Source organism: Bos taurus, chromosome 4 (assembly GCF_002263795.3).
Source record: "Bos taurus isolate L1 Dominette 01449 registration number 42190680 breed Hereford chromosome 4, ARS-UCD2.0, whole genome shotgun sequence".
Lineage (NCBI taxonomy): Eukaryota > Metazoa > Chordata > Mammalia > Artiodactyla > Bovidae > Bos > Bos taurus.
In genome coordinates, this window is record NC_037331.1 from 47,199,631 (window position 1) to 47,210,217 (window position 10,587).

The 10,587-nt window shown below is 44.2% G+C and overlaps 1 non-coding gene across 1 annotated transcript; it reads right to left on the reverse strand.

Annotated features, from left to right (window-relative positions):
* Positions 1-10,223: 10,223 nt before the first annotated feature.
* On the reverse strand, positions 10,224-10,330 carry LOC112446531 (U6 spliceosomal RNA). Its single transcript, XR_003034534.1, has one exon. It is a non-coding gene; the product is annotated as a U6 spliceosomal RNA (small nuclear RNA).
* Between the last annotated feature and the right edge of the window lie 257 nt (positions 10,331-10,587).

Below are 10,587 nucleotides of genomic sequence, written 5' to 3' on the forward strand. Positions count from 1 at the left end.
GTAGGAGCTGTTACCAGGAGAAAGGAAAAGGGATACCAAGGAGCAGCTGGGCCTTTTCTGCAGAGTCTTACTTGATCACTTGCTTCTATGGGGTTAACATCAAGACACAGCTCTCTGCTTTGACTGTTTCTTGGGCTCTTCTTTGTGTGAAAGGGGAGCAGTCAGAATGAGGAAAGAAATAATTTCTGTGCTTTTGCCCCTTCTCTTCCAGTCACAGTAGGGGTGACTTTTGAGGGCAGAACCATGGAGACTTGTGCTCATGACTGAGCACTCAAACTCTGGCTTATTCTGAAAGGTCCACCCCCACTCCCCACGCCCTACTGTAAAGGCTGCTCACAAGATACCTCTGCCTCAGAAGAGTTTTAATCTATTGTATTCTGTGTATTTCCCTTCCTCTCTATTCTTTACCTACTAGAAGTGTCATATAGCTATGGCTGCTGCTAACCTATGCACTGCCTTTGTAGAATGACAAAGGCACTCTTTACTCAAAATACTTCACATCCATTGGTCAGAAACTGTCGTAATGTTAGAATAAGATGCTGCTTCCCTGGTAGCTCATATGGTCAACAATCTGCCTGAGATGCAGGAGTCCCAGATTCGATCCCTGGGTGTGGAAGATCTCCTGGAGTAGGAAATGGCAACCATTCCCTGGTGGCTCAGAGGTTAAAGCAGTCTTCCTGCAATGCGGGAGACCAGGGTTCAATCCCTGGGTCTGGAAGATCCCCTGGAGAAGGAAATGGCAACCCACTCCAGTGTTCTTGCCTGGAGAATCCCATGGACGGAGGAGCCTGGTAGGCTACAGTCCACGGGGTCGCAAAGAGTCGGACATGACTGAGTGACTTCACATACCAGTATTCTTGCCTGGAGAATTCCATGGACAGAGGAGCCTGGCGGGCTGCAGTCCTGGGGGGTCACAAAGAGTTTGACAGGACTGAGCAACCAACACTTTCATCTATCAGAAAATTGACATAATAAATATGTCTACCATATTTACTCTGTGAATGATACCACCTTACCTAGGCTCCTTGTGCAGTGTACAATCTGATCGCATGTCCATGGCAGGTCTGATTACCAAGGAAGAGGGAGACAACCAGAAGCCAGGGAAGCACAGCTTGTTCAATGCTCTTGTGAACAAAGTGTGTGTATGTGCAGGGTCAGGGGTGATGGTGTGTTCCCTTTCTTTGAGTTCTGACCAGTAGCTGAGCCCAATGCTCAGATTTAAGACTATGACGCCCCCTAAAAAACTGTCTTCGAGGAATTAGGAACCACTGCTCTCCTGTTGGGTGAATTCCTGAAACATGCAGAGCTCAGATCAGACCAGCAGGGAGAGGCAGTGGGCAGGTTTTGCCACTTGAAGGCACATGTGTTATGCCATTCTCTTCAGAGACTTGTAAGTCTGACTTCTAATTAGCACATTATATAGGACTGACTCACTGCAAATTCCATGGATCCATGGTGAAGTAGACCAAGATCAACCATCTAATATGAAAACAGATAATATAAAAATAAATAAAAATTCTAAGTTTTTTCACATAGCTCAATGAATCATGTTATACACATCCTGGGGTAAGCACAACCCACTTTGTAGACAATTGATCTAGAACCAGTTACTCTCCTTACATATCTGTGCAAACAAAGCTAATTGATTACAACCCTCCCCCTGAGCCTGGAGGCACCTTGATACTCCGTTACAACATAGTGGTTGCTAGATGAGGCAGGTTGGCAAACTATGGTGGGAAGGCCTTATCCTGCCTGCTGATGTTTTTATAAATAAGTTTTATTGGGACACAGCCACACTCACTTAATTATGGATTGTCTGTGGCCACTTTCCCACTCCAGTGGCAGAGTTGAGTAACTGCCACAGAGACCATAGAGTCCAAAAGCCTAAAATCCTTATTATCTGACCCTGTATGGAAACGTGGGAAAGCTGATCCCTGTTTTAGGAAGCCAGTATTGATCACTGTGTGTTGGTAACGAAAGGTAGACTGGCGTGCCAGCCCAGCTCACAAACTGGGCTAGAATTTGGAGAATAGCTCATTCATTCATTGTGCTCAGGAGGCCATGCTTGGCCTTTCTTTCTTCCATAGGTACCTAATCTTTGCTAGCTCTCTTAGAAATCTAAACCATTGGTCACAAGGACACAAAGAAGTGAGTGTGAGTGAAACCGGTCACCTGAAGTCCATGTCCAACACCGTACACTCAGCAGTGTCCACTTCACTCTCTGCTACCTGCCTCCCGCCCCTCAGCACAGGTAACAACAGCGAAGAGGCCTCCACTGGTAGAGGGCTGCAAAGATGCTACGTATCACTTGGGGGCTGTGGGAATCTTTGCTGAAATGTTTAAATTTCCCAAGAGGAAATTTTTAAAATTCAAGAGTTGAGGTGGCAATTGGGAAAGGATCTGAAATGGTTTGTTTCCACTAGTTCTGACAGTTTCCAAGTCTGACAGCACTTCCCTACCCCTTCCTCTTTGGTTTTAGCCATTTCAAGTAGGAAAGAGAAAAGAGAATCAGTAACAGCTGATAAAGGAGGGGAAGCAAAAAGGAAGGCAGAACAAGAGAGATTATTATGTTCTGAAACATAAAAATTGTTTCTATACACTAACGTGGTTGAATTTGAACCTAAATGAAGTCCACCCCTAACACATTTTGGCAACTCTCAAAATCTGTAAGGTACCAACCTGAGTCATTGCGTGTATGCCTGCGTTCTCAGTCACTCAGTCATAACTCTTTGCAGCCCCATGGACTTAGCCTGCCAGCCTCCTCTGTCCATGGGAATACTGGAGTGGGTTGCCATTTCCTCCTCCAGAGGATCGTCCGGTCCAGGGATGGAACCCGCGCCTCCTGCATTGGTGGCCCACAGAGGCTAAGAAATTTCCCAGGAGAGAAACGTCCTTAGGGCAGAGTGCTGCAAACGACCTAAGCCTGGTGAAACCACTCACAATCAGTGCAGAGTGTGGCCACCTGGAGCTGAGCCGTGGAAGCCTTCTGCCCCCTCCCTCGCCCTGGGCCCCCGCCCCTCGCCTTCTGTCCAGCCCCTTGCCCTCCATCCGGCCCCCAACCACGCACAGCGTCTGAGTTTAATTTGGAGATGGTGAGAATTGGCAGTAAAATGGCCAAAGTTGCTCTTTGAAAGGCGTCCGATCCTGGATGATAGGAATGCTGTTTTGGTCAGAAATCCAAAGATAAAGGCCGGCGCTCCCTCTTTTCTTGTGGACGCCTGTGGCTTCTGATGTCGTATTTGAGCACTTCAGAGACTCTAGTGGTAGCGCTCACTTCTCTGTGGCCCCGGGAGGCAGCAGCAAGGCCATTCCCACAGCTTAGCAGGAGCAAAGGTCGTGACAGAGGGTTTTCTTGGAGAGACTCACGGCAGAAATTCAGCAGTGGACATTCCCATTTCCTGACGGAATCTGCAGTGTGCACGCCAGAGGCCAGTGGTTAAGGTAGGACTACATCTGATTCTGTTATGTTTTCGCGTTTGTTTATGCCTGCACGCCCTCTTTTGGGAATTGCTACTTTCCTTTGCATAATGAGATTCCAGTGGGGGTATTAATTAGGGGGCTTGGCTTTCTAGCCACAGAGGCGGTCACTGTTGGGACACAGGGTTCTCCCTGGTCTTCTTGGGCTCACACCCTGGGCTGTGTGTGCCCAGAATACAAAAACCTGACCAGTCTGTTACTAAAGCCATTTCTCAAGGCTGTTTATGTAGTTGGTAACATTGGGAGTCAAGATATTGTCTCCTCCTGGACAAAAAGCAGGTTTGCTTGCTATAAAAGCAGTGGTTCCCCAGGCTTAGTGATAGGTGTTCTTCTAGGTTAGGCCATCTTGGCTGCTCCGGTGAGACTGGGGGAGGCCTGATGCAGGCTTGATGCTGACAGTCTGCTGCCTGCTGTGCTGTAATGAGGTTTCTTGTCTCTGTTCCCTCTCTTCTGGCAACATGAAACAAATAGCAACATTGGAAAAGACCCGGATGCTGGGAGGGATTGGGGGCAGGAGGAGCAGGGGACGACAGAGGACGAGATGGCTGGATGGCATCACCAACTCTATGGACATGAATTTGGGTAAACTCCGGGAGTTGGTTATGGGCGACAGGGAAGCCTGGTGTGCTGCGATTCATGGGGTCGCAAAGAGTCAGGCACGACTGAGCGACTGAACTGAACCTAACTTGAAAGTAGGGTAAAATCTAATCAGAGAGGGTGGTCTTTTGATTTCCAGAAACAGACCCAGACAAGGCTTCTCTGAAATCCTTTTTAGGGACTGATGTAGAATTGGGAGAGAAAATATCATGCACTTTCCTGAATTTGCGACTTGTGTAGATGATCTGGCAGCTAGAAAGGTCAGAGTTTGATTTATACTTTATAAATGCAGTTGCTGTGCCCGTTTTGCAGATCTTTCCCCATTAAGGCTTTGGTGTGCTCAAGTTGTATATAGGAAGAACGCTTATTCAAATGCGAACCTGCTGTGCACACACCCTCCCCCCACCTCACCCCCATTTCCACCTGTATGCGATGAAAACCACTACCCACCCCTTGATTTTTTTTTCCCCCTATTGTCAAGGGATGCTGACCAAAGTGTAAAAGTGAATGCCACAGCAGAGCTAACAGTTTTGTAACCTGGGGCCTGCCCAGGCTGTGGTACATGTCCACAGGCACTGAAACTGCCACGCCATTGAACTTGGCACCTGCGTCTGAGGGGACACCTGTCACATTCCCCTCTCCCCACACTCCCAACTTGAGAGTGAACTTTCTGAGCCTGTCTGATGGATTGCCTAAGTTTTGCCAGTAAATAAACCTCTGAATATTTAATTTCCAGAAGTCAGTGTGAGTTTGGGCTTGTGGTCCTTTTAATTTCAGAATTTAGGTCCTGCTAACTGCTACTGCTAAGTCATTTCAGTCGTGTCCGACTCTGTGCGACCCCAGAGACGGCAGCCCACCAGGCTCCCCCGTCCCTGGGACTCTCCAGGCAAGAACACTGGAGTGGGTTGCCCTTTCCTTCTCCAATGCGTGAAAGTGAAAAGTGAAAGGGAAGTCACTCAGTCGTGCCCAACTCTTAGCGACCCCATGCACTGCAGCCTACCAGGCTTCTCCATCCATGGGATTTTCCAGGCAAGAGTACTGGAGTGGGATGCCATTGCCTTCTCCAATTTAGGTCCTAGGCTTCATATAATGCAGATTTCAGTACTAAAAGAAAACTGAGGTTCATTGGAGATGTCTTGACTACCTTGGTGAGTCTGGTAGATACAGCTATGAAACCAGATTTTGTTAATGGGGTGTCTTTCAATAAACTGTCTGGGGGTGAGTGAGTCCTGTTACTCTTCATCTGCTCAGTAGGACAACTGTTTGTACCTTGCACAAAGGCATCATATATCCTAATGCTGGCCCTGGTTTGGGGCCATGAAGAAAAGGTCTAGAAGATGGTAGTGGTATCCCCTCCTCCCCCAATCATTGACTCTACACCAACCACCACTTACCTGAAGATTGATTGTTAAATGAAAGAAAGTGAAAACCTCACTGGTTCTGTTGGGCTCTGTTACTCACAGCTGAATTAAATTCTGTAATAGTGAATGATTAAGGAAAATCTCCAAGGGCACAGAAACAGAGAAGCTTTCCTTCTAGGAGCATGGATGATGTGCCTGGCCTGGGTTTGAGCCTGATCTGTTATCCTGCTCTGTGCCCCTGTCACTGTACATCAGGTGCCCAATGTCCAGGCAGGACTGCCTAGCTCTGAGCACCCCACCCTCTGCCATGTGGTGATGTCTTCTATGTTCTGCCTTGGGCTTCAGGTCCTGGGTGTAACAAATATGGGAGATTTTCATCCTCTCTTACAGAGTGTATAGACTGGAGGAATGAGAATTACCTCTCTGGTAGGATGGGCACAATTCTGAAAGAAAAAAATTAGCTTATTTCCTGGACACCAAAACTCAAAGTCTGGTGATAGCTGACCATTCCCTCTTCAGCAAGGTCCATGGAAAGGCTTTCCCTGGAGGAGCCCAGAGACCTATGGTTTCATTTCAGATGCCATCTTCCCCCAGGTAAACGTGGTTCAGAGGAGTCCTGCCCAATAACACTGACGGATTTGGGGCCAGGTTTTAATTTTTCTACAGATAGTTTTTGCCATTTATTTTAAATCTCTTCATTGTGAGCTATAGCAGTCATAGAGAAAAGTATATAGCACATAATACACAATTTAATTTTTCTGCAAAGTAAATGCATCAGGTCAAGAAGTAAAACACTGCTATTCCCCGCCCCCCATCCCTCCTATATATCCCTTCTCTGCTGCAGTTCCCCCTTTCAAAGATCATTGCTGTCCCAACTTTTATGGTCAGTCACGTCTTTGTTTTCCTTTAAAATTTGACTATATAAATAGACATCCATGGACAATATTGTTTTTTTGTGTCAAAGTCTTTAAGTGTATAGAAGTGGATCCATACAGCATGTGTTCTTTGTGTCTGGCTGCTTTTATCAACACAGTGTGCGTGAGGTTCCTGCACATTATTGCACACAGCTATAGTTAATTGTCACTCTAGTATAGTATTTGGGCAATCAACAGGTGTTTACACATCCACCTAGCTTGTTACCTGTTTGGGGATTTGATGACTACATCAGCTCTGAGCATTCTCATCTGTGTCTCCCTGTTTTCAAGCACACACATTTAAGTAGGCTGGATACCTTGGAGTAGAATGACCAGGTCATAGGTTATGTTCCTTTAACTTTACTGGATGATGACAAGGTGATTCTGTTGATTTATACTCCCATCAGCTGTGTGTGGGAAGTCTCAGTGCCTCACGTTCTCTCCGATGCTTGGTAATGCTAGTCTTTACAAGTTTAGCTTTTATTTTTGTGTGCATTGGTATATAACTGTGTGTGGACATGAGATTTTTTTCTAGCCTAAATTTATTATCAGATTAACTCAATTTTTATTACAAATTTCAAATGTACAAGGAATAATGTACACAGAACATCCACTTACCTACCATTAAGTCAGTAATTACATATTTTGGCATGTTAATTCTTTACGTATTTTGTGTGTGTGAATCATATAAAAAATTATGATAAGACTCACTCTTAAATATGACCCTCTTAAGAAGATGGATATTTTACTGTTTAAACACAATAACCAAGAGAAGTAACAATAATTACATAGTATCATACAGTATTTAGTCCATATTGAAATTTCCTCAATTGACACAAAAATGTTTTTTATATCTAGTTAAAAAGAATAAGGATCCATTCGATACTTTGCATTTGGTTAGTACATATTTAGTCTCTTTTGTTTTGATGACACTATAGGCCAGTTGTCTTGAAGAAACATCACATTCTGCATTTGTCTGATGTTCCCTCTTGGTGTCTCACCTGTTCTTCTCTGATAATTTTTGTAAATTGGAAGTTAGGTGTAAAGGCTTGACTAAACTAGTCTCATTGTTTTAATTCACATCTGTTGGATTTCCAGTAAGACTGAACACCTTTCCATATATTTGTTGGCCATTTAGATTTCTTGTGATGTGCCTATTCAATTCTCTGGTCTATTTTTCTACTCTGGTGTTTCTCTCTTTCTTACTGATTTGTGGGAGTGCCTTATTGTTGGTATGAGCTGTGTCAACTGAAAAAAGTACACAACCAAAAAGTTGAGAATTATCTTATTCAGTGGAAAATCTGAGGATTTTAGCCCAGGAGGCAGCGTCTCAGATAGCTCTGAGGGACTGTTTCAAAGGGGTAAGGGAGGAGTCAGGATATTTAGGGGTGTTGCAACAAAAACCAGGTAGTTAGAACATTAAAAGATTGCTATTAATTAAAAATAGACATCTCAAGTTAATGAATTTAGTACTTTTCTGTGCTGGGGAAGATTCAAGAGTCTAGGCTCACTGATACCTTTTTTTTTTTTTTTTTGATAAGAACCATAACTATCTAGGGCCAATATCCTGTTGTTGTTTTTCCTCCCATCCTATATCCCCTAAGGGTGCACTGTCTAGGCAGTGGTAGTGGCTGATGGCCTGATAGCCCTACTGATATGGCGGGTGACATTCTATGTCAACAGTTGAAAATGTCTTCTCCCACTTGGTGGTTTGCCTTTTCACTTTTATAAGCATATCTTTTGGTGAGCTTAAGTTCTTATCTGTAATGTCCAGTTATCAATATATCTATATATCTATGACCTGTTTAAGGAACTTTTGATAACCTGAGGTCTAAAAGATAGTCTTCTAGATTTTCTCCTCAGTTGCCTTTAGTCACTGGATGTAAAGTCCTCTGGGAAATGTTTTTACATATGGTGTGAGATACAGGAAAGGCTTCATTTCTTTCCCTGCAACATCAGGTTTATTAAAAAATGGTCCTGGGCTTCCCCGGTGGCTCAGTGGTAAAGAGTCCACCTGCCAGTGCAGGAGACATAGGGTTTGATTTGTGATCCAGGAAGACCCCACATGCTGACGGCAACGAAGCTCTGTGCCACAAGTATTGAGCCTGCACTCCAGAGCCCGAGAGCTGCAACTCCTGAGCCCGTGTGCCCAGAGCCTGTGTTCCACATCAAGAGAAGCCCAGGCAATGAGAAGCTCCACAACTAGAGAAAAACCTGTACGGCAACGAAGACCCAGCATAGCCAAAACTAAACAAATAAAATAATAAATGTTAAAACATGGTCCTTTCCCATGAGCTACCTTCATCCTGAGCCAAGAGTCCCTATATGTGTGGGTTGAGAGATCTCCAGTATACACAGTGTTCTATTTTTCTATTCTTGTGCCAACATGTTTTCTTAGTTACTGTACCTTTATACTAAATCTTGACATCCAGCTGTTCAAGTTCTTTCTCTGTATTACTTCAGGAATGCCTTGGCTCAGATTTTGACATTTTATACAAGCTTCAAACCTGAGCTTCCCTTTTGGATAAGGATCGTGGGGTTATTAGTCTTTCCTGGGCTATGTGTTCAGAAGTGATTTATCTAAATTCCTAGTTGGTCCTTTCCAGGGAATTTGCTATCCATGGCTTAAATAAAGATCTGGTTTGAGCTCATGCAAGTCCAGTGTTTGGAATCCCCACAGTTGCTAAATTCTACTTCTCAGAACAGGCTGAAGTATAGAAATTGAATTTGAAATATCTGGTGAATTTTTAGGACAAGTCACCTGACCTCTAGAAATGGATAGCTGACAAAGAGGTCATCCTCCTCTGAGGACTGCACCCTGGAGAGAGAATGAGCTTTGAAGTCAGGTTTGGGGGTTCAGTTCTTGGGTATACCAGCTACTAGTCATGTGATGTTGGCCAAGTTAGTTAATTTCCCCATCCTCAATTTGTGTCCATGCTAAGTCATTTCAGTCATGTCCAACTCTTTGTGACCTGTAGCTATGAACTGTAGCTTGCCAGGCTCCTGGCAAGCTTGCCAGGTTCCTTGTCTGTGGGATTCTCCAGGCAAGAATACTGGAGTATTCCAAGAGGAGGATGCCATGCCCTCCTCTAGGGGATCTTCCTGACCCAGGAATTGAACCCACCTGCTTCTCTTGGCAGGCATGTTCTTTACCTCTAGCACCACCTAAGAAGTCCATCCTCGTCAGTAAAATGGGATAATAATAGTATCTACATCATGGGTATTCGTGGGAGTTACGAGATAATATATGAAAAGTTCCTGGCATAGAGTGAGTGCTTGGTAAATGTTAACCATTCTTCTTTTTTTCCTTTTAATATTTATTTTTAATTGATTGATGATTGGTTTACAACATTGGTTTGATTTCTGTGATACATCAATGTGAATTAATCATAGGTGTACCTATGTTGCCTCCTTCTTGGATCTATTTCCTACCCCCCACCCATTTCCACCCCTTAGTTTATTACAGAGCCCCAGTTTGAGTTCCCTGAGCTGTACAGCAAATTCCTGTTGGCTATCTATTTACATATGATAGTGTATATACATCCATGCTACTCTCTCCATTCATCTCACCCTCTCCCACTTCTCCCCCAGCCTTGTCCATAAGTCTGTTCTCTATGTCTGCATCTCCATTGCTGCTCTGTGAACAGATTCGTCAGTACCATCCTTCTAGTTTCCATATATATGTGTTAATATATGATATTTGTTTTTATCTTTCTGACTTACTTCACTCTGTAAAATGGGTTCTAGGTTCATTCACCTCATTAGAAGTGACTCAAATGCATTCCTTTTTATGACTGAGTAGTATTCCATTGTATACATGTACCACAACTTCTTTATCCATTCATCTGTCAGTGGACATCTAGGTTGCTTCCATAAAAATATGGAATGCTTCAAGAATTTGTGTGTCATCCTTGCACAAGGGGCATGCTAATCTTCTCTGTATTGCTCCAGTTTTAGTATATGTGCTGCAGAAGCGAGCATGCCATTATTCTTGAGAAGAATTTCTCTTCCCTCCCATGGCTTTGAGACCCACGTGGGAAGATGGTAGATGGACATTCCTCCTGCGTTTCTAGATGCAGAGGGCTTTCCTCTGCACAGTCAGCAGCAGGGTGATCTAATATCATCTGCCCCTCAGCAGTACAGAGGGGAAAAATGGTTTATGTTCTTGGCTGAAAACTAGGGAACGAAAATGAAAGAGCCCCATGGAGCAGAGCAGTAAGATATCTGTAAGAGACTGG